General features: G+C 48.9%; 2 long non-coding RNA genes across 2 annotated transcripts in view; both read left to right on the forward strand.

Annotated features, from left to right (window-relative positions):
• The first annotated feature begins 3699 nt into the window (after positions 1-3699).
• Positions 3700-23014, forward strand: part of LOC310707467 — a 138603-nt gene continuing 119288 nt past the window's right edge. Inside the window, exon 1 of the long non-coding RNA XR_014526474.1 lies at positions 3700-4027. This is a non-coding gene — a long non-coding RNA (uncharacterized lncRNA). The remainder of the gene's footprint in view (positions 4028-23014) is intronic.
• On the forward strand, positions 9403-15376 carry LOC310707510. Its single transcript, XR_014526527.1, has 4 exons — positions 9403-10211; positions 11443-11996; positions 12694-12822; positions 14893-15376. It is a non-coding gene; the product is annotated as an uncharacterized lncRNA (long non-coding RNA).

Genomic DNA, 23014 nt, shown 5'->3' on the forward strand with positions numbered 1-23014 from the left:
GGATTTGGCAACGACAGCTTGACCGAATTGCAAAGGTCTGGGAAACAGGCTGCCCTTTCACCGCGGGGTTTTGGCTGCTGCCAGTCAAGGAGGGCACGAAAGGAGGACCCCTGAAGACCCATTCGCTGCCCCTGGGAAGCTCTTAATGGCATCTGAGATCTAATGCCAGGCAAGTAGACGGGACAGGCTCTGGTGTGCACCCATCACCATCTCTCTCTCCAGGGTTCAAGGGAAGCTGAAATCCTCTCCCTATATATATAGTTTTCATTAAGTCTCCAAAGATATTTCAAATATCTGAAATATTTTGAAAGCTGAAATTCTCAGCACACTGAACTGAGGTGGTCACTACCTGCCTCGCCAAGGTTTGACCCAACGAAGGAGAAAAGAGATTCCTTGCCATCATTAGGATGAACTAGTAGCCACTGACAGCCCTCACCCCTTCTCCCTGAGTTCGTCTCATCTTCTTTTGAAACATACCCTCTGAAACTTTTCCTGTAGAAAATAGGGATGCGGGTGGCACTGTGGGTTAAATCACAGAGCCTAGGGCCTGCTGATCAGAAGGTCGGCAGTTTGAATCCCCGTGACGGGGTGAGCTCCCGTTGCTCAGTCCCTGCTCCTGCCAACCTAGCAGTTCAAAAGCACATCAAAGTGCAAGTAGATAAATAGGTACCGCTTCGGTGGGAAAGTAAACGGCGTTTCCATGCGCTGTTCTGGTTCGCCAGAAGTGGCTTAGTCATGCTGGCCACATCACCCGGAAGCTGTACGCTGGCTCCCTCAGCCAGTAAAGCAAGATGAGCGCTGCAACCCCAGAGTCTTTCGTGACTGGACCAAATGGTCAGGTGTCCCTTTACCTTTACCTTTACCTATTCTATACTACTGCTAATAATAATTTTATTATTTATACCCGGACCATCTGGCTTGGTTTCCCCAGCCACCCTGGGTGGCTTCCAACATATATAGAAACATAATAAAACATTAAACATTTTTTAAGAAAACTTCCCTACACAGGGCTGCCCTCAGGTGTCTTCTAAAGGTTGTATAGTTACTTATCTCTTTGGCTCGGGAGTCACATAACTCCACACCCTCCAACATTTCTCTGATGAAAATTGGGACATCCCAGTTTGAGCTTTCTGAGGGGGGGGGCAAAGTTGTTGAGCGCTTTTTAGTTTTGCAAAAAGTTGTTGCGCACCTTTTTTTTTTTATTCACCAAAATCTACACTTCTGACATAGGTGCCAAACATCAGGGGAAATCCTGGACATTTAAGCAATTTCCACCAGGGCACTGTAAGGCGGCCAGACCTTGGCGTATGGCAACCTTATAAGCGGAACATTCCTGGATCAAATCAGAAACTGGGAAGGCTGGGGGAAATGGGGAGGGTTTGTTAAAGCCACCCAAGTTGGTTGTCATTACAGCCTCCTGCCGAAGTGAGTTCCACAGTTTAACTCTACACTACGTAGTGATGTATAGTGATGTATGGAAGTGAGAGCTGGACCATAAAGAAGGCTGATTGCCGAAGAATTGATGCTTTTGAATTCTGGTGCTGGAGGAGACTCTTGAGAGTCCCATGGACTGCAAGAAGATCAAACCTCTCCATTCTGAAGGAAACCAGCCCTGAGTGCTCACCGGAAGGACAAATCATGAAGCTGAGGCTCCAATACTTTGGCCACCTCATGAGAAGAGAAGACTCCCTGGAAAAGACCCTGATGTTGGGAAAGATGGAGGGCACAAGGAGAAGGGGACGGCAGAGGACGAGATGGTGGGACAGTGTTCTCGAAGCTACCAGCATGAGTTTGACCAAACTGCGGGAGGCAGTGGAAGACAGGAGTGCCTGGCATGCTCTGGTCCAGGGGGTCACGAAGAGGCGGACACAACTAAATGACTAAACAACAACAACAAAACGTGAAAAAGTAACACCATTGGGGCAAAGGCATATGGGTTCACACACATGCCCCCCCACCCCTGTGCAAGAGGTATATTTTCAACCCTCGTGGGCAGGAAAGCCGCATTGTAGCATCTCTCTTCTCTCACCCGCATCCACACATTCTGGCAGTGCCCCAGGCGGGGCCCGAAGTGAATCCTTGTACTCGATTAGTTTAACCCCCCCCCCCCGAGGCTCCGATGGGCGAAGGGGGCGGGAGGAGGCGATGCTGCGCCAAAGTTTATTTTGTCCACAAGTTCACTCTGAATAGTCAAGAGCAGAAGAGAGCGAGGAATGGAGAGCGAGAGGGGGCTGAAAGCGAATGTCGGCCGGGAAGTTTCCTTCCCTGAGTTCATGGGGCTGGAGGCGGTCCAAGCCCCAGGAGAAGGGAAGGCGAGAGAGAGGAATGATGATGAGGAATCGCCAGTGAAAGGGGCTTGGAAGGAGCGGGGGAAAACCACCAGGATATGGATGGGTATGGCAAGGCAGAAAAGGACATGGCTGGCTCCATTGTGGAGCAGGCATTCAACCCTGGACAGGCCTCGGACAGGCTGCCAAGACGAAGGGGCAGTCAGGACAGGCCTCCCGTCACCCCTGGAACCTTGCCTCGGTGCAGGGGGCAAAACCGTCTCCTTGAAAGGCGCGCCCCCCCTCTGGGGGCCTCTTCTCGGGTGACCCTATTCTCCCCAGCCGCTAACAGGGTCCCTCGCGCCATTCACTGCGCCTGGTTCACAGATGCTCTTCTGTTAACACTGCCATCCCTCATCCTCTCTCTGGGTCTCCTCCGCCTCCCCAAACACCCTCCTTGCGAGGACTTGAGCAGCTGAACATGCCTCTCTCTCTTGAGTCCTTGAGCCGCGGTCTCCGACACTTCTCCTCGCTCTCCAACAATTCAGGGCGAAGGGGCACAATGCCCTTCTCCTCCAATGGTCACGGGGCACCACAGAGGAACAGCGGTCAGGCCACGGCCGCCTTCTGGCCAAGGCGGGTTTTCATTTCATTTCGTGTCATCTGACTTATTAGGCTTCTTAGTTGCTTGTCACCCAAAGGTCTCCAAGCGACTTGCAGCAAAAAAGAACTATATATAATAAATTGATATTTCATATAAAATAACATCGGGGGGGGGGCATACCAGCCATATAAATAGTAGTGCACAACATTAACAATACCCAAGTAATAAACAAAGCAATACTCTAACCCACTAATGTTAAGTCCAGTTGCAGACACCTCTGGAGTTGCAGCACTCATCTCGCTTTACAGGCTGAGGGAGCTGATGTTTGTCCGCAGACAGTTTTTCCGGGTCATGTGGCCAGCATGACTAAGCCGCTTCTGGCACAACGGAACACCGAAACCAGAGCAGCGCATGGAAATGCAGTTTACCTTCCTGCCGGAGTGGTGCCTATTTATCTACTTGCACTTTGATGTGCTTTCGAACTGCTGGTGGGCAGGAGCAGGGACCGAGCAACGGGAGCTCACCCCGTCACAGGGATTCGAACCGCCGACCTTCTGATCAGCAAGCCCTAGGCTCTGTGGTTTAGACCACAGTGCCACCCGCATCCCTATTTTGATAACTTATACACAAGGTCATTGTAAGCAGGTTAAAACATTAGCAGGATTTTAAACACACTTGTAATGTAACAGAATGTACAGTGGTGCCTCGCAAGATGAAAAGAATCCGTTCCGCGAGTCTCTTCTTCTTGCGGTTTTTTCGTCTTGCGAAGCAAGCCCATTAGCGGCTTAGCGGATTAGTGCTATTAGCGGCTTAGCGGGCTTAGTGGATCAGCTGATAAGCGGTTTAGCAGCTTAGTGGATCAGCTGATAAGCGGCTTAGCGGCTTAGCGGATCAGCTGTTAAGCGGCTTAGCGGATCAGCTGATAAGCGGCTTAGCGGATCAGCTGTTAAGCGGCTTAGCGGATCAGCTGATAAGCGGCTTAGCGGCTTGGGAAAAGGGGGGGGAGGAAAAAAACCCCGCATGAACTCGCAAGACATTTTCGTCTTGCGAAGCAAGCCCATAGGAAATTCGTTTTGCGAAGCAGCTCCAAAACGGAAAACCCTTTCGTCTAGCAGGTTTTCCGTCTTGCGAGGCGTTCGTCTTGCGGGGCACCACTGTACGGACAATTTAGAAAGTCTTTAAATTGGAGTAGTATCGATATGCAGTGGGAAATAGTATCAATAGGACCCAGGGAAGGGATGGGGGGAAGTCAGGAGATTCAGAGTAATCTTGACATTTGGATTTGGAATTCATTTTGTTATATGTATATATATAAGTGTGTGTGTGTGTTTGTGTGTGTGTTTGTGTGTGTGTGTGTGTGTGTGTGTGTGTGTACACACACACACGGTGGTACCTCGGGTTAAGTACTTAATTTGTTCCAGAGGTCCATGCTTAACCTGAAACTGTTCTTAACCTGAAGCACCACTTTACCTAATGGGGCCTCCTGCTACCGCTGTGCCGCTGCTGCACGATTTCTGTTCTCACCCTAAAGCAAATTTCTTAACCTGAAGCACTATTTCTGGGTTAGTGGAGTCTGTAACCCAAAGCGTCTGTAACCCGAGGTACCACTGTATATATAAGATCAAATCAAAATTTATTGTGAAAAAGAAAAAGAAACTGCAGAAGGTGAGAGGGCTCATGTGCTCGGATCCTGCTCTCTGGTTTTTCATAATGGACATTCTCATAATGAGAACAGGATGCTGGACTGGGTGGCGCAAAGAGATCAAGGTGGCATACAATGGTCCCCCCCTCTTCCCATTTATTCCTCTCTACAACCCTGTGAGGTAGCTTAGGCTGAGAGACAGTGAGTGGCCCAGGGACACCCAGTGAGCTTCGTGACCAAGTGGGGATTCGAACTCGGGTCTCCTAGGTCCTAGCATGACGCTGCAACTACAACTCTGGCTCTCTTTCAGTTGAGGTCAGCCCATGCACAGCACTGATTGGCTAGTGCTTTTGCTGGCAGGACTCTTATTCCTATGCCATCCCCAGAGCAGCTTTGCAGGTAGATTCACGGGTGGCGCTGTGGGTCAAACCACAGAGCCTAGGACTTGCTGATCAGAAGGTCGGCGGCTCAAATCCCCATGATGGGGTGAGCTCCCGTTCCTCGGTCCTGCTCCTGCCAACCTAGCAGTTCAAAAGCCCGTCAAAGTGCAAGTAGATAAATAGGTACCGCTCCGGCGGGAAGGTAAAAGGTGTTTACGTGCGCTGCTCTGGTTCGCCAGAAGCGGCTTAGTCATGCTGGCCACATGACCCGGAAGCTGTACGCCGACTCCCTCGGCCAATAAAGTGAGATGAGCACCGCAACCCCAGAGTCGGCCACGACTGGACCTAATGGTCAGGGGTCCCTTTACCTTTACCTTTATCTTTTGCACCTTTTTAAAAAGGGGGGGGGGAATAAACCATCAATGGGTGTTGTATTTGTTCTTGCAAGAGTTGACAAAAAATGTAAAAGTCTGTTTATGTATCGGAGGGCAAGGCCAATAAACAAATCAATATTTGAATCTCTGAAAGGTGTGTCCAAATCCCTGCAGAGTCAAAGAGAATTCAGGCTCCCTGGGTGGGAGCAACTGGAATGTTGGTCTGACGCAGTCAAAATAAAAATACCGTATTTTTCGCTCTATAGGATGCACTAAAGCAGCCCCCCGTGACCTCTCCCGGCTGGAGAGGTGACGCGCAGCTATGGCAGGAGCCTCTCCGCTGCGCCTTTCCGCTGCTCCCTGACCTGCTCTTTGGGGCTGGTGGTGGGCTTCCCCCGCCCCAAGGAGCAGGTCAAAAGTAACCTGAAGCCTGGAGAGCGAGAGGGGTCAGTGCACACCGACCCCTCTCGCTCTCCCGGCTTCCAAGGTAGCCGCCTGAACGCACCTTAAACGGCACCTTGTTTTAGAGCGGGAAAACAAGAGGAGGAAAGTTCTCCCCCTCTCTGTGCAGCGCCTCCTGCCGCTTCACTGAAGGGGCGCTGGGCAGAGAGGGGGAGAATTTTTTTTTCTTGTTCTCCCCCCTCTAAAACAAAGTGCGTCCTATTGTCCGGTGCGCCCTATGGTGCGAAAAATACGGTAATAAAAAAAATTCCTTCCAGTAGCACCTTAGAGACCAGCTAAGTTTGTTCTTGGTACGAGTTTTCGTGTGCATGCACACTTCTTCAGATACACTGAAACAGAAGTCACCAGACCCTTATATATAGTGGGAGGGTGGGGTGGGGTTTTAGGAGATGGGTGATTGACTCAATGGGTACAGTAAACCTGTTGACGACTGTTAATGACTGCAATTAGTCCTACAGGAAAAAGCAAGGGATACTATACAGATGATTGGCATATGTAATGAGACAGGAATCCAATATCTCTATTAACACCAAGGTGTTTTCAGTTTAATGATAAGTTGTAATTCAGCAACTTCTCTTTCCAGTCTGTTTCTGAAATTCTTTTGCAATAAGACAGCTGCTTTGAGATCATGTATAGAATGTCCTGGGAGATTGAAGTGTTCTCCTACTGGTTTCTGGGTCGTGATTCCTGATGTCAGATTTCTGTCCATTTATCCTTTGGCGTAGGGTTTGGCCAGTTTGTCCAATACAGAGAGCTGAAGGGCACTGCTGGAATTTGATGGCATACACAATGTTAGAAGATGAGCAATTATATAGGCCTGAGATGGTATGTTTGATGTTGTTGGGTCCAGTGATGGTGTTGTCTAGGTGTCTGCGGCAGCAAAGTTGGCATCTGGGTTTATTGCAGGCTCTGGTACCAGTGTCCATGTTAAGTCTCCTTGCTGTATTATTGTAGGTGAAGAGTTGTTTAAGATTGGGTGGCTGTCTGTAATAATAATAATAATTTATTGTTTGTACCCCGCCCATCTGGCTGGGTCTCCCCAGCCACTCTGGGCGGCTTCCAACAAAGATTTAAAATACATTGAAATGTCACACATTAAAAACTTTCCTAAACAGGGCTGCCTTCAGATGTCTTCTAAATGTCAGGTAGTTGTTTAGCTCTTTGACATCTGGTGAGAGGGTGTTCCACAGGGCGGGTGCCACCACCAAGAAGGCCCTCTGCCTGGTTCCCTGTAGCTTTGCTTCTCGCAGTGAGGGAACCGCCAGAAGGCCCTCGGCGCTGGACCTCAGTGTCTGGGCAGAACGATGGGGGTGGAGATGCTCCTTCAGTTCTACTGGGCTGAGGCCATTTAGGGCTTTAAAGGACAGCACCAACACTTTGAATTGTGCTCGGAAACGTACTGGGAGCCAATGTAGATCTTTCAGGACCGGTGTTATGTGGTCTCGGCGGCCACTCCCCGTCACCAGTCTAGCTGCCGCATTCTGGATTAGTTGTAGTTTCCAAGTCACCTTCAAAGGTAGCCCCACACAGAGCACATTGCAGTAGTCCAAGCAGGAGATAACCAGAGCATGCACCACTCTGTCGAGACAGTCCGTGGGCAGGTAGGGTCTCATCCTGCGTACCAGATGGAGCTGGTAGACAGCTGCCCTGGACACAGAATTGACCTGCGCCTCCATAGACAGCTGCGAGTTCAAACATCGTCTGTAGGCGATGAAATGTCTTCCTCTCTTGTTTAAGATCCATTTTTAACCTGCACCCTCCTGAATTGGTGTTGCAGGAGCACCATCTTGTGGAAAAGAAGAAGAAAACCCTTCTTATTTGAAATACAAATAAGTTTTGGGTTGACTGAGCAGCTGAGGCGCTCAGGAGACTAACACACGCTCCATCCTGGCTTTGAATGTTCTTGAGATGTCTGTTCTTCTGGTGTTCTAGAAAACCCCAGTCTGTTGCATTCAGATTCCATCAAATGAGAGAAACCTTTCCCTCTATGGAAAGCAATTGTCCGTCCTGGTGTCAAACAGATAAAAGTTCCGATCTAACTTGCAACAAAGCTGGATCTAGAGGACTGTGCAGCGCTTCTGGGGTGCTTGCTGCAAGGGATGCTGCAACTATGGCTTTCAATGGAAGTCGAGAGCTGGGGGGCACTGAAATTCGGGGTGCCAAGGTCTGCTCCTGCCTGGAGGGTTGGTGTTATTTCCTTCCATACTTCACTTTTTGGCACAAGGGAATTCAAGGCAGCTAGCAAAATAACAAAATATACTAATAGATAGATAGGGTAGATAGAAATGGTAAATAGATATGGCAGATAAATATACAGTGGTACCTCGGGTTAAGTACTTAATTCGTTCTGGAGGTCCGTTCTTAACCTGAAAATGTTCTTAACCTTAAGCACCACTTTAGCTAATGGGGCCTCCCGATGCTGCCACGCAGCTGGAGCACGATTTCTGTTCTCATCCTGAAGCAAAGTTCTTAACCCGAGGTACTATTTCTGGGTTAGCGGAGTCTGTAACCTGAAGCGTATGTGTCAGAGCTGCTTCCAGGTCCCAGCTCACAGAGGACCACGCTAGCCGGCAGTAATGTACAAAAGTCTTTATTGAGTTACAGTTTCCATTTCCAAGCCGCAGCGCGCAGCTCTACGTCTTAGAAGCTAGACCGGCGAAGCTCCGTCTGAGTCTCCGCCTCCTGTACACCAACTTAATACTCTAGCCTTACTCCACCTCTTCCGTCTTTCCTTCCTTCTCTGGGTCCCTCTGCCCCCCGTGGTCTCTTCCTTTCTGGACTCTTCTGACGCTGACCCCCCGGACTCTTCTCCCTCCTTGCGACCTGGCTCCCTATCCGGGCTGCTTACTGTGCCGCCTTCCTGTGCATTTGAACTTGGCGCGCGCGCCCAGCCTTCAACCTTCCTCTTGACCGTTTCCTCGCTCCCCGATGGAGGTGTGGCCAATCCTGACGCATGCCCTCCCGCTTGCGGCGAGCCGCCTGATCCCGATACCTGGGACTCCTCCCCCCTACTGCGCTCTGGTGGGGAAGCTGGTCCCGATTTCCAACTGCTGCTCTCTGAGTCCCCTCTGGTCCCTTCTTCCTGGGGTGTCCCCCTAGGCGCCCCCCTTGCTCTGACCACTGGCGCCCCTTTCTGTGAATCTTCCGATTCACTGGAAAGACTCAGAGATCTCGGGCCGCTGTCATCGCTCATATTTCCTTCGGATTCCTCCCCCTCGCTCTCTGTTTCCTCCCTTTCCTGTGCCTCTGCTCCTGAACCCCTGACAGTATGTAACCCGAGGTACCATTGTACAGAAATATAGTTATCAACAGTATCATGCTTATGAAATACAACAGAGCTTGAAACAAATAATAATGCAATTTTTAAAAAATTTGCATTTTTCAACCACAATACAGCTGGTAGAAGCCATTTTTTTATTGTTGTTAGCCGCTCTGAGCCTGGCTTCAGCTGGGGAGGGTGGGATATAAATTTAAAAAATGTATTATTATTATTATTATTATTATTATTATTATTATTATTATTATTATTATTATTTAAAAACCACCAAACCACTAAAAGCCATTAAAAGCTACTTAAAAACGGTTCCTCCCCACCCCCTTTGGTTTTTTCCTCCTCTTTCCATTTTTGGGGATTCGGATGCCTGGCTTCACACACTTTTTATGGACTCCCGTTCATGAAACACTTTTTCAAGAAGTTAATTCAGCCATGCAGTTCCTGCCACCTGCCAGTAGGAGGCAAAGTGTAGCAGGGCGACATCAGCATTGAGTTTTGGTCTGTGATGTCATAAGGGCGGAAGAGGAGCCTTGGAGCAGGATGAGGCCAAAGGGGTTTGTCCAGCCCAGGGTCTTGTTCTCCCCAAGTGGAGCCTCCAAGACGGGCCCAAGCCCAGCAGCAAATTTCCCCACTTGCAACCCTCAGCAACTGCCATTCAGGGCATCGTAGGCATAGAATCACAGAATTATAGAAGAGTTGGAAGGGAACCCCAAAGGTCCTCTAGTCCAACCCCCTGCAGTGTAGGAATCAGAGTGTCTCTCATACTGCCTTAACTCTGACACTTAATGGATCAGGGGCAGGCAAAAGTCACCACTGAGGACCACAAATATGTGGGATGTGAAACACAAAAGCAGTCAAGTACAACATTCCTAGAGTGAACATGTTTACACCTGGGGAGGAATGTTTGTCCAGCCAGCAGGTAAACTTCTTGTTTCCTTCTGGGCTGGGACAGACTTCCTCTGCCTGTGACTAGAGGTGGGCGTGGCCTCACCTGTGCAGGTAACGACAAAAGCACAGGGCAGGGCAGCCATCTCTCTCTCTTTGACTACATGCATCGAAGAAGCAACATCTGCTTAGCCAAAGATGCTCTCTTGGCCTCCAGCCAAGAGAGGACAAAGGGACGGTCTCCTAATGAGATAGCCTAGAAAATTAACATACACCTGGAAACTAAGCCTGCCTTCTGGAATCCGATTGTGAACAGAATGTTAGTGAGTAAACTCTTTTTATACTTTTATAGAAGACTGTGTCGTGTCTTATCTTTTATGAGGGAATAAGGGGAAAATACCAGAGCAGTTTTTATAGAGGCTTTAGCGAGCCTGAGCAAACGCATCCGCTGCAAGTTTAAAAAGGGGAATGTTATTCTGCTAAATTGTGAACTTGCTTACCCAACTTGGAAAGACTATAATCAAACAATATATCCTCTCCTGCATCCCTGAACATTCCCACAAAAAGGACAAGTCACACAGCTCTCTCTCTCTCTCTCTCTCTCTCTCTCTCTCTCTCTCTCTCTCGACTTCCTTCTTCATTGGACCAGCTTTTAGCTAGGGACTGCTATGCCAGCTTTCAGCTAACAGAAGCACTGGGATTATACCTCCATATGGGGTAGATCCACATGTACATATTTGTAACTAAGTCTGCCTTCAGGAATCCCTTCCCATTCTTGGGGTGCTGTACCCAGTGAGGGTTAGACTCCAACAGAGTCAGTCAAGTCTCTTTGTAAGGCAAGGACCTTAGCTGGCCACTTGGGTGTTCTCATCAGCATCCCAGATGAATGAGCCAGGCTGCAAGAGCTACAACTAAGCAGTGGGGCCTCCTGGCTAAGTGGGCAATAGCCAGGAGTGCGAGCTAAGCTAGAAGCTGGAGACTTCCTTGCTCTGTGCTGGATCCCAAGCTGTTGCTAATGGAGAAGCGAGATCTGCTGGGGTGTTTATGTTGTGGGCACCTCCATCCTATGCTCAGGCTGTACATAGGTGCAAATAAAACCATCTATCCTAAAGACATCACAGTGTCTGCTGAAAGTCCAATCCAACAAAAGCAAACTAGGTAACCCTCAGGAATCTCTCAGCCCTCTGAGATCGGGGTGGCTTGTAACAATGGACTCAGCTGCACAGCTGCAAATAAAACGCTTTAACTGTGTTCTTAAGTGCAGTATACAAATGCGACACTAGATGGCAAAAGTGAGCTATGCAAAATTCAATGTGTTCTTCAAAATGTTTTTAAAAAGAGCATTTGCACAGCAAGTGTGTAGATTCCACCAATTTATACCTTCAGTTGGAAAATAAAATAAAGGAAGTTTGTTTTTCAGTCTGTCATCTCCTATTCCATCCTGCTTCTCTTAATTTTCTATGACACCTTTAAATAATTCACATTATTCCATATTGTTGTTAGACATTGCTTAATTGATAACACCTTTGCATATATATATTTCCTAATAATCAGTTTAAAGGCTACTTCCTGATGAATAGATTGGACACCATCCACACTCGGGGGGCAATCTGTTCTCTCTGTCCCTTGGCCCCCACAGACATTGGGGGTGCTTGAGATCTTGCAGAATTACCTTCCAGTTTTGGACCAGTCTTCAAGGTAAGAGATAAAACATACAGGCAAGGACTCAGACATCTCCCTGTTCCCCTGGCAACACGAAAACAACACAGACAACAGAGCTGAACTGTGTTAACATTCTTGAGGATGAGCAGACATTACGACTGAAGTTGAAACAGAGGGGCTCTCCAGAAATGGCCCCGTAAATCTCCCCCCCCCCCCCCGCATGAAGGCATGATTGCCAGGAAGCCAGATGTGCTCCAGGGGCAAGGAAAGTCTGACCAGTCTAGCCTTCCCCAATATTTTGGACTGCAAATCCCATCAGTTGGCTGGGGCTGGTGGAAGTTATAACTGACACCTGGAAGGGGCAGGTTGGGGGTTCCTAGGCCAATCCTGCAAAACCTGCTGGAGCCAAGTCAGGAAGCTCATCAATGATGTTGTTATCATAATAGGTAAAGGGTAAAGGGACCCCTGACCATTAGGTCCAGTCGTAGCCGACTCTGGGGTTGCGGCGCTCATCTCGCTTTATTGGCCAAGGGAGCCGGCGTACAGCTTCCGGGTCATGTGGCCAGCAGGACTAAGCCGCTTCTGGCAAACCAGAGCAGTGCACGGAAATGCCATTTACCTTCCCGCCGGAGCGGTACCTATTTATCTACTTGCACTTGATGTGCTTTCGAACTTCTAGGTTGGCAGGAGCAGGGACTGAGCAACAGGAGCTCACCCCATTGCAGGGATTCGAACCGCTGACCTTCTGATCGGCAAGTCCTAGGCTCTGTGGTTTAACCCACAGCGCCACCTGCGTCCCTTGTTATCATAATGCCACTGTGCAAATCTATGGTGCAGCTGCATCTGGAATGCTTGCCACCTCACCTCAACAAGGATACAGCATTGCAGAATTGGAAAAGGTTCAGAAAAGGGTCACCAAAATGATCGGGGGGATGGAGCGAATCCCCATGAGGAATGGCAGAAACATTTGGGATTTTTTTAGTTCAGAGGGAACACGATAGAAGCTCATATAATTGTGCATTGCAAGGAGAGAAATGTTTTCCTCCCTCTCTCCTAACACTAGAGGCTGTGGACATCCGAAGAAGCTGAGGGTTGGACGATACAGGGCAGATAAGAGAAAATAGTTGTTCTGTCATTTTGCAGAATTGGACAAAACGACAGGAAGAATTCGAAACCTGCGGGACCAGAGATTTAAAGAGGATTGGAAGAAGTATATGAATTATTTGAAGAGCAACTGTAATCAACAAATTGTGCTAGTAGGACCACAAGAAGGTGTGTAAGGAGAAGTATACAAAGCGTTACAAAGTAGAAAAAGATAGAGATATTGGTGATGAGTTTGAAATGTAATAGGGAAGATAAGAAATGCATACTGAGAGATTAGATTGGAAAATTTTCAGGCAGGACTGATGGAAGTCAAAAAAATCAAATAAGATGTAAAAGTATGTTTAATTACTGTTGAAAATGATATGTTAAAAAAAACTAATACAAAATTATATATATATATATATATATATATATATATATATATATATATATATATATATTAGTTGTTCAAACAGTTAAATGGTGGGACTCAGCCCCACATGAGGCACTGACACCCCCCCCCCACCCTGGATGGATTTGCAGTGGCGTAGCGTGGGTTGTCAGCACCCGGGGCAAGGCAAGTAATTTGCGCCCCCTAACCCGTGGATTTGCGCCCCCTAACTCTAACCCCCAGATGTTGCGCCCGGTGCGGCCCCCCCTGCACCCCCCATGCTACGCCACTGTGGATTTGAAAGGGAATCAGCCAAATCCATGGAAGAGAGAGCAATTGCTGGCCAGAGGCGGAGCTAGCTGCTCTGGCACCCAGAGCGGTGCACATGCTGCGCACCCGGGGGCAGGGATAGCCACTCGTGGGGGTGCCACCTGTGGCAAGTGTCCCAGGGGCAGGGGGTGGCTTCCATGGTGAGCAGCGAGTGTCCCAGGGTGCTGCCCGCAGCGAGCAGTGAGCAGCCCAGGGGAGCAGCACAGCAATGCCACCCCCCCCCTCAGGGATGGCACCCGGGGCAGACCACCTCCACCGCACCCCCTTCCTCCGCCGCTGTTGCCGGTTGCTAGGGATGGCTCTGCTCGGCCTCCACGGTCAGAGGCAACAGTGGCTCTGAATGCCAGTTTCTGGAGACCCAGGAGAAGAGAGGGCTCTTGGCTTGAATCGTGCTTGAGGGTTTCCCATAATATACCAATAAAAAAGCACACCAAGAACTCTGGCCAATATAAATTTCAGTAGTGGGAGTGGCCCCTGCTCACAAATCAATAGTCAATTGTAACAAAAACTAATCCATTCAAAAGTATGTATTCTGACAAGGATTACAAACTCAAATAGAGATTATAAACTCTAACAGAGATTACAAACTCAAGCTCATAAGGATATGTATAACACAATATTTTTTTACAGAATTAAAGTCTAAGACCTTCATATTGAATCTGACTACGGACTCACATGAACTTATCTCTACTCGTAAACTCTTATCTTATCTGTAATCTGCGTTTGAGTTTAAAATCTCTATTTGAGTTTGTAAACCCTGTCAGAATACATACTTTTGAATGGATTAGCTTTTGTTACAATTGACTATTGATTTGCTGAAATTTATATTGGCCAGAGTTCTTGGTGTGCTTTTTTCTTGGTTTCCCATAACAGGCAGCTATTCAGCCACTGTGTGAATAGGATGCTGGACTAATTGGGCAACTGGACTGATCCAGCAATATTCCTCTTATGCCCCTTTGCTTCCCTCTTTGTTGCTGACTCCAACCACACAAGTCGGGCTCCAAAAGGCGCCCTGCCATATTTCATGAGGAAAGAGCAGAAGGCGATTCGGACGGTGCTCAAAACCACCTGTCTGGCTTCTTGTGATGCCAGCAGGACTTGACATCTTTCCACAGGGCCTGCAGGACAGAGCTGTTCTGCCTGGCCTTTGGTTTGGACGCAATCTGACCCTTATGTTTTCCCTTCCCTTATGTTTTTGATCTATGGGTTACTTTTAAAATGAGGCTGCATTTTAAATTGCATTTTAACCTGTATTTTAAATTGTCGTGTGTCCCCCCCCCCATTATGATTTTACTGTAATTTTACTGGTGTTAGCCGCCCTGAGCCTGGCTCTGGCCGGGGAGGGAGGGGTATAATAATAATAATAATAATTATTATTATTATTATTTATTATTATTAGCTTTTTTGCCACTCTCCAGGAACTCGCCACATCCTCCGCCATCACATGATGCGAGGTTTTCTTGGTGATACGAATATCACCGCTTCTCCATGAGGTTAATTTAATTTCCTTTCTCGTCCTTTGCCTTTCCTCAGCGCAGATTTCCCCCTGAAAGCTGAGATGCCAAGACTGGAAGTCTCGCTTCCTTCCTACCCATCCTGCAGGCGCACACCTGAAGTTCTCATTATGCCGAAACCAAAAGCAAGTTGAGGCTCACAGCCGGTGTGGATGCAAGGACTGCCAAATCGCTCGCAGCCTTCTTAGTAACACACTTGTGGTTATTTAGCATTATTTAATTCACCGTATTCACATGCTGTTTCCTTCAAGGAACTCAAAGTGGCGTCCGTGGCTAAAATGATTGAATATTTACATCTTGCAAAACTAACAGGGAAAGGAACAGGAAACACTGTTCAAAAAGTTAATAAAGAATGGTTGATCTTTGACGAATATCTTAAAAACTATATGGACAACGCAAGTCTAGCAGATTCAGACTGAGTCTTGTAAACAGAGGGAGGATACGGTAAAATATGTATAGACAAACAAAAGGAATGTGGAAGAACATGTGTATGGAGTTAAGATTGATAACACAGAAGAAGAAGAAGAAGAAGAAGAAGAAGAAGAAGAAGAAGAAGAAGAAGAAGAAGAAGAGGAGGAGGAGGGTGAGGAGGAGGAGGAGGAGGAGGAGTTTGGATTTGATATCCCGTCTTTCACTCCCTTTAAGGAGTCTCAACGGCTAACATTCTCCTTCCCCTTCCTCCCCCACAACAAACACTCTGTGAGGTGAGTGGGGCTGAGAGACTTCAGAGAAGTGTGACTGGCCCAAGCAGCTGCAGGTGGAGGAGTGGAGACGCGAACCCGGTTCCCCAGATTACGAGTCCACCGCTCTGAACCACTACACCACATAGCTTTGAGAGGAAAGTCAAATGTGTGTGATGTGCTGTCCAATATAAGGTAAAAGGGCAAGTATTGTATGAAATGTATGTACTGTGTATTGTGTAATATTTATTGAGTTTTGTGTCATTAATGTGTGATAATAATAAAGATTATGTTTACAAAAATAACAAAGTGGCCCCCCTTGTTCTTCCCCCCTCCTCTTCGAATTAATCCCCACAACAACAACCCTGCGAGGTAGGCTAGGCTGAGAGGCCCCCAAGTTCGCTCAGGGAGCTTCATGGTCAAACCCCAGTCTTCCATGTTCTGGCAAACATTGCTCCCGCAACCTGGGGCGGGGTCCGACAGCCTTTTATCTCTGTCAGGGTAGCAGCCGGTCCTGATCCCCCGGCGACTCACCTCCCTGTTTCGCCCGAAGGCAAGCACTCCTCCTGCGAGTTCTCAGGTCTCTCCTTCTCTCAGACCTCAGTCTCTGCAGCTCGGGAGACGTTGGTGGGTGACTAGACCCAGGGGCCGCCTCAGCCTCCCCTGACCCAACCGGCAGTGGAGCAGCTGTAAGTGATGGCCCAGCTGGAGGCAACGAGGGAATCCCCACATCTGGAGCCAGGGCAGGCTCAGGCCCCTGACTCAGCTGGTGTTTGTTGCAGGGGAACCTGTGCAGACTGGGACTCTTCAGGATCAGGCCCCAGACTTGGTTCAGGTGATGCCTGAGACAAAGGATCCAGTGCAGACTGAGTCTCCTCTGGTTCTGAGTCCGAACCCAAGTCCCAGGCCATTACACCGGTGCAGTGCGGCGCGGGGACCGACTTCTGGGTTGATGGCACCCATGTGCATGCGCATGGGCACTCCTCCAACCCGGATGTGCACTGGAAATAGTGTGTGCACACGTGTGCGGGACGGAGAAGCGCCTGTGCGCATGTTCACACACTATTTCCAGCTCACTTCTGGGTCGGTGGAGCACCGGAAATAGCGTGTGCACATGCGCACCGGTGCTCCTCCTCCGACCCGGAAGAGCGCGCATGGACGTTTCAGCCCATCCTCCGATTAAGGTTACCGATCTCTGCTCTAACCCCTTGACCACACTGTCTCTCGATAAGAGTCCTGCAGCTGATTGAGGCCAAAAGTCCAGGGTTGCCCAATGTCCTTCTCTCACTATGGCCAGCCAGATGCTCCCAAGGGAAACCCACAAGCAGGATTCGAACACAAGACACCCTCACCCCCTGCAACCCCCAGCAAGTGATATCCAGAAGCATTTGTGCCTCTGACAGCAGAGGTGGAGCAGGGGCATCCTGGCTGGCAGCCATCGCTAGTCCTCTCCTCCTTGAATATGTCTTGTCCTCTTCTGAAGCTGTCCAAGTTGGCAGTGAGTTCCTTAGACTGACTGTGCACTGTGGAGACCCAAACAAGACTCCCCAAATGCACTGCCAAAAGAAAACCGGATATTTACAGGGAAAGTGTAATATTATAAATGAACCCACGTACTCGCCAACTGCATACATCCTGCAGCTCACTTGTTTTTGGATCTGTTGATGATGTTTCTTTGGTTTGGATATCTGTAACAGAATGATGTGAAAAAATACGAAAACTTAATTTTGAAAACCCTGACCACAATGCACTGCGTGGCAAAGTACAACATTTCTGTTTTAATTTTAGTGGGATTTAATTACTCTTTTAACAAATTTTACAAGAAGAGCCTGCTGGACTTGTAACACCTTGTCTTTATAAGTGCATATGACAAGCTAAACTGTTTTTAATATTGTGTTTTAATGCTGTAACCAGAACTGGGACCTTGGGGTGAAGGTCAGGTAATAAATCTAGGACGCCCGCAGGCAGAATTTGAAGGTGATGGCCCTCTCCTCCAGCTGTTGCAAACAACTGGTCGCCCTCAACGTCCTCTTGCCCCCAGAAGCAGGCTCCGTCTCGAAGGAGAATTGTTCCCTGCGCTTCTTCCCGACCTTCGAGCGGCAGGCCCCAGCCTCGCGTTCTTCTGACCGAGGTAAAATACACAGAGGTCTCAAACAAAAGGAACACCGCAAAAGATAAACAGCGGCTAAGTAGCAATCTTGGTCTCTGCGGCGCAGCCCTGGGTTATGTAATGGAGCCTCCGCGGTGCCAAAACCAAAATGCACAGGGAGGAAAACTCTGCCCGAGGGACAAGTGGGAAAGTGCAGGATGGGCCCGGGCACCGATTCAGCGGCGCGTGCTCTTCTGGATGGAGCCAACCGGGCGGAGGTGGTGGTGGAGGGGCACTTGCCCAGGCAAGCGGAGCAGAAATGTGCACCAGTGATGCACACATGCAGCTCTTTCAATGAAGCAGCAACTCTCTCAGTGCATAGGACGGAAGCATGCCTTGTTGCACCCCAATTCCCACAGCAGCGCGAGATTCCAGGGGTTTCAGGGGGTTACACAGGGGTCACGTTTCCTTCTGGAAATGAGGCTCAGTGGAGACTGTGGCGTCTTTAGGATACATGGCTGTTTATGTGGGAATGTTGTGGATACAGTGGTGCCCCTCAAGACGAATGCCTTGCAAGACGGAAAACTCGCTAGACGAAAGAGTTTTCCATTTTGGAGGTGCTTCGCAAAACGAATCTCCTACGGGCTTGCTTCGCAAGACAAAAATGTCTTGCGAGTTCCTGCGGTTTTCCCCCCCTCCCCCCCCTTTTCTAAGCCTCTAAGCCGCTTATCAGCTGATCCGATAAACCGATAAGCCGCTAAAAGCCGCTAATAGCACTAATCCGCTAATCCTTCAATGGGCTTGCTTCGCAAGACGAAAAAACCGCTAGACGAAGAGAATCACAAAACGGATTCTTTTCGTCTTGCGAGGCACCACTGTAGTAGGAGAGGATATATTGGTTAAATATTACCCTTCCTTACTCATGCTAGTGAGTCAAGTAGCAGAGCACATTCCCCTATATAACACAGGAAGCTAGTTTGCAGATTCTTTTGAATCTCTTTAGACAAGCAATCCAGTCTGGCCTGCCCAGGTTGGATTATTCCTGGTAAGTCCCCTTTCAATCCCTCTCAAATGAATAAAGACACAACAGTCTTTCCTTAAAAGTTACAAGAAGTTTACTTACATTCAGTGGCGCTGCAAGGGGCGGGGGGGGGGCAGTGCGCCACGGGTGCCGTGTTCGGGGGGTGACAAGAAAGCACCCCGTGGGGTGCTCGCCCAGCCACCCCCAGGCACAGCGACACGAGCAGCCATCGTGCCTCCACAGCGCATGTGGAGGATCTTCCGTTCGCAGGTGCAGCCACGAGCAGTGGATCCCACCATCATTGGTATGGCACTCGAGCAGCACTGGTGGCAAACTGCTATGTACAATGCATGCGCGGTGTCACACACATGTGCTGTATGTAGCGACCGCTATGTACAGCTCATGTGCAGCATTGCTACGTACTGCACATGTGTCGTACGTAGCAATGCCACACATGCACAGCTGGCGGTTTGCCCTGCCCAGGGTGTCGGTTGGCCTTCGTTCTCCCCTGCTTACATTCAGTTCACAGCATGATCCCTGAAGGCAGGCATTAGCTTATAGTTACAATTACAGAGAAAGGTGTGGATTTACTCAGGGGCATTTAAATGAAGTTGAATGTTGGAAGACTCAGGACAGACAAAAAGAAGGAATTCTCCATGCAGTGAAACTATGGAACTCCCTGCCACAGGAGGCAGTGATAGCCATCAACTTGGATGGCTTTGAACGAAGGTAAGACAAATTCATGGAAGAGAGTGTCAAGGGGAGTCATAGCACCACTCTAGTCTGCCTTGGTCAGACCCCACATGGAGTCCTGTGTTCAGTTCTGGGCTCCTCGGCTTCTGAATGGTTGAAGGAGTTTGGTCTGTTTAGCCTGGAGAAGAAAAGAGAAAACTGAGAAGTTATATGATATGTGAAGGGCTGTGACATGGAAGACGCAAAAGCTGAGGTTGCTGAACAGACTCTTGGCCTGGGGAGTTGCTGTTGGTTTTTTGTATCATCGTTTTAGATCCTGTTATGATTTATGTGGAAATTTTTCAGTTTGGTTATATATCTGCAGATGCTGACAGCAGCCACGAAATTAAAAGACGCCTGCTTCTTGGGAGAAAAGCAATGACAAACCTAGTCAGCACCTTAAAAAGCAGAGACATCACCTTGCCAACAAAGGTCTGTATAGTTAAAGCCATGGTTTTCCCAGTAGTGATGTATGGAAGTGAGAGCTGGACCATAAAGAAGGCTGATCGCCAAAGAACTGATGCTTTTGAATTCTGGTGCTGGAGGAGACTCTTGAGAGTCCCTTGAACTGCAAGAAGATCAAACCTATCAGTTCTGAAGGAAATCAGCCCTGAGTGCTCACTGGAAGGACAGATCCTGAAGCTGAGGTTCCAAGACTTTGCCCACCTCCTGAGAAGAGAAGACTCCCTGGAAAAGACCTTGATGTTGGGAAAGATGGAGGGCACAAGGAGAAGGGGACAACAGAGGACAAGATGGTGGGACAGTGTTCTGGAAGCTACCAGCATGAGTTTGACCGAACTGCAGGAGGCAGTGGAAGACAGGAGTGCCTGGCGTGCTCTGGTCCAGGGGGTCATGAAGAGGCGGACACAACTAAACGACTAAACAACAACAACAACAACAAAATATATTTTTTAATGTTTTGTTTACTGTTTGTGACTACTTTTGTTGTAGTTGTGTGGGTTTCCCGCCCATGTTATGAGCAGCCTTGATCATGGTCTGAACTGTGGAAAGTCGGTGTGCAAATAAAATCCTGTCTGATGTCTGTACAAGATGGAGCCAGATTGTTTTCCGCTGCTTCAGAAGGGAGGATCTGAACCAATGCATTCAAATAGAAAGGAAGGAGATTCCAACTAAGTGTCAGGAATAACGTTCTGGTGGCAAGAGCTGTTCAACAGCGGAACGGACTCCCTTCAAAAGTGGCGGGCTCTCCTTCCTCGGAGGTTTCTAAGCAGAGGTTGTTGGGATGCTGCTAAGGAATCGGGGGCAATTGGCAAGCCCCCAGCTGTCTCCAGCCCACCAGCCAATGTGCCGGTTGAACTCCAGTCCTTGGTGCAGCAAGAATCTGCGACCCAGAGCTTCAGAAGCTTCAGAAGCTGTGCACGCAACTCAGCAGAGTAAATGCACAACAGAAGTGGCAGGGAGAGGCTGTGTAAAGCATATTTAAAGGTAAAGGTAAAGGGACTCCTGACCATTAGGTCCAGTCGTGCCCGACTCTGGGGTTGCGGCGCTCATCTCGCTTTACTGGCCAGCAAGGAGCCGGCGTACAGCTTCCGGGTCATGTGGCCAGCATGACTAAGCCGCTTCTGGCGAACCAGAGCACCGCACGGAAACACTGTTTACCTTCCCGCCGGAGCAGTACCTATTTATCTACTTGCACTTTGACGTGCTTTCGAACTGCTAGGTTGGCAGGAGCAGGGGCCGAGCAACGGGAGCTCACTCCGTCGTAGGGATTTGAACCGCCAACCTTCCGATCGGCAAGCCCTAGGCTCTGTGGTTTAACCCACAGCGCCACCCGCGTCCCACAAAGCATATTTACAAGCAGTTTATTCAGCATACATCAGGACAAGATGAAAAAACATGTCTTCTCCCTTTCATGTCCAAGCAAGCAGCATAAGCAAAAGCTATACACAGAGACGAAAGTTCGCAGCAAGCTGTGCTGGAGTGTAAACGGACATGTGACATGTTAAGGTGGAGCGGAACATCAATATCCTAACAGAGGTGGCCATCTGCCATGTATTCTTCAGCTGCGACGCCTACATGTCAAGTGGTTGGACTAGATGAGCCTTAGGGGTCCCTTCCAACTCTTCCATGATTCTCTGACAGTTCACCTCCCCTCTCATTGGAATATGGGTGAACTGACCTTGCAGATGTTCATGCAATGGGGCCAGTTGTGTCAATGCTCCAGGGTTGAGCATGGCTTTTTTTTTTTTTTTTTTTTGAGTACTGTGCCTTTGCAGGGGTTGACACAATGCACTGTCCAGAGAGAGTCCAGAGAAAGGGAAAGGAGGGAAGTTACAACAAGAAGCAGTTCTGAACTTCACCCACCCAGCTGGCAAATCACAAAGAACCGAAATTATCTCTGGCCCTCCTCCATCCCTGAATCGCTGATGGTTCTGAGGCCCCACCACAAAAGATAATCAGGGCTTTCTCTCTCTCTTTTTAATGAGCTATTTGAAGAAAACACTGCTATCATCTGGAGCTGGGAAGATGTGAAAGGGTCTCAGGGGAGCAATTCAGCTGAGGTGATTCTGCCGGGGCAATTGAAAAATAAAACTCTCCTCCTGCTCTGTGCCCAGAATGGCTGCCGTGGGGTCAGGTCAATTGTCTGGTTCGACACGGGAGGTGGGTTGGTCTGGGCCCCTGAGAGCCCTCAGTGGGTCACCAAGGGAAAGGAATTGGGGGCCTCTGCCACGGGGCCCAGCTTAACTGCGATTCCTGCATTGCAGATGTCCCTTCCATCTCTCCAGTTCTGTGATTAAGACATCCTTTCATTCTGACTCTTTGTCCGGGGTTGTAGATCAAACCATCTGGATGGTGCCAGGTTGTCAGAGGCTGAAGTAAGGACTCTGAGTAACCCCTGGAGGAGGAGGAGGGGGAGGAGGAGGAGGAGAAAACTCCAGAGTCACTGGCCTGCTTATAGAAAGAACATGCAAAAGTCGTCTTCCTGGCCCAGTATACGTGAAGAAGCATCTCCACCCCCATCATCCATCCCGTAAGCTGAGGTCCAGCTCCAAGGGGCTTCTGGCAGTTCCCTCCCTGTGAGAAGTGAAGTTACAGAGAACAAGGCAGAGGGCCTTCTCAGTGGTGGCACCTGCCCTGTAGAACACCCTCCCATCAGATGTCAAGGAGATAAAGCAGAGACATCACCTTGCCAACAAAGGTCCGTATTGTTAAAGCCATGGTTTTCCCAGTAGTGATGTATAGAAGTGAGAGCTGGACCATAAAGAAGGCTGATCGCCAAAGAATGGATGCTTTTGAATTCTGGTGCTGGAGGAGACTCTTGAGAGTCCCATGGACTGCAAGAAGATCAAACCTCTCCATTCTGAAGGAAATCAGCCCTGAGTGCTCACTGGAAGGAAAGATCCTGAAGCTGAGGCTCCAAGACTTTGGCCACCTCATGAGAAGAGAAGACTCCCTGGAAAAGACCCTGATGTTGGGAAAGATGGAGGGCGCAAGGAGAAGGGGACGACAGAGGACGAGATGGTGGGACAGTGTTCTTGAAGCTACCAGCATGAGTTTGACCAAACTGCGGGAGGCAGTGGAAGACAGGAGGGCCTGGCGTGCTCTGGTCCAAGGGGTCACGAAGAGTTGGACACGACTAAACGACTAAACTACTACTACTAC

The sequence above is a fragment of the Podarcis liolepis genome (assembly GCF_965112155.1).
Source record: "Podarcis liolepis genome assembly, chromosome: 5".
Taxonomy (NCBI): domain Eukaryota; kingdom Metazoa; phylum Chordata; class Lepidosauria; order Squamata; family Lacertidae; genus Podarcis; species Podarcis liolepis.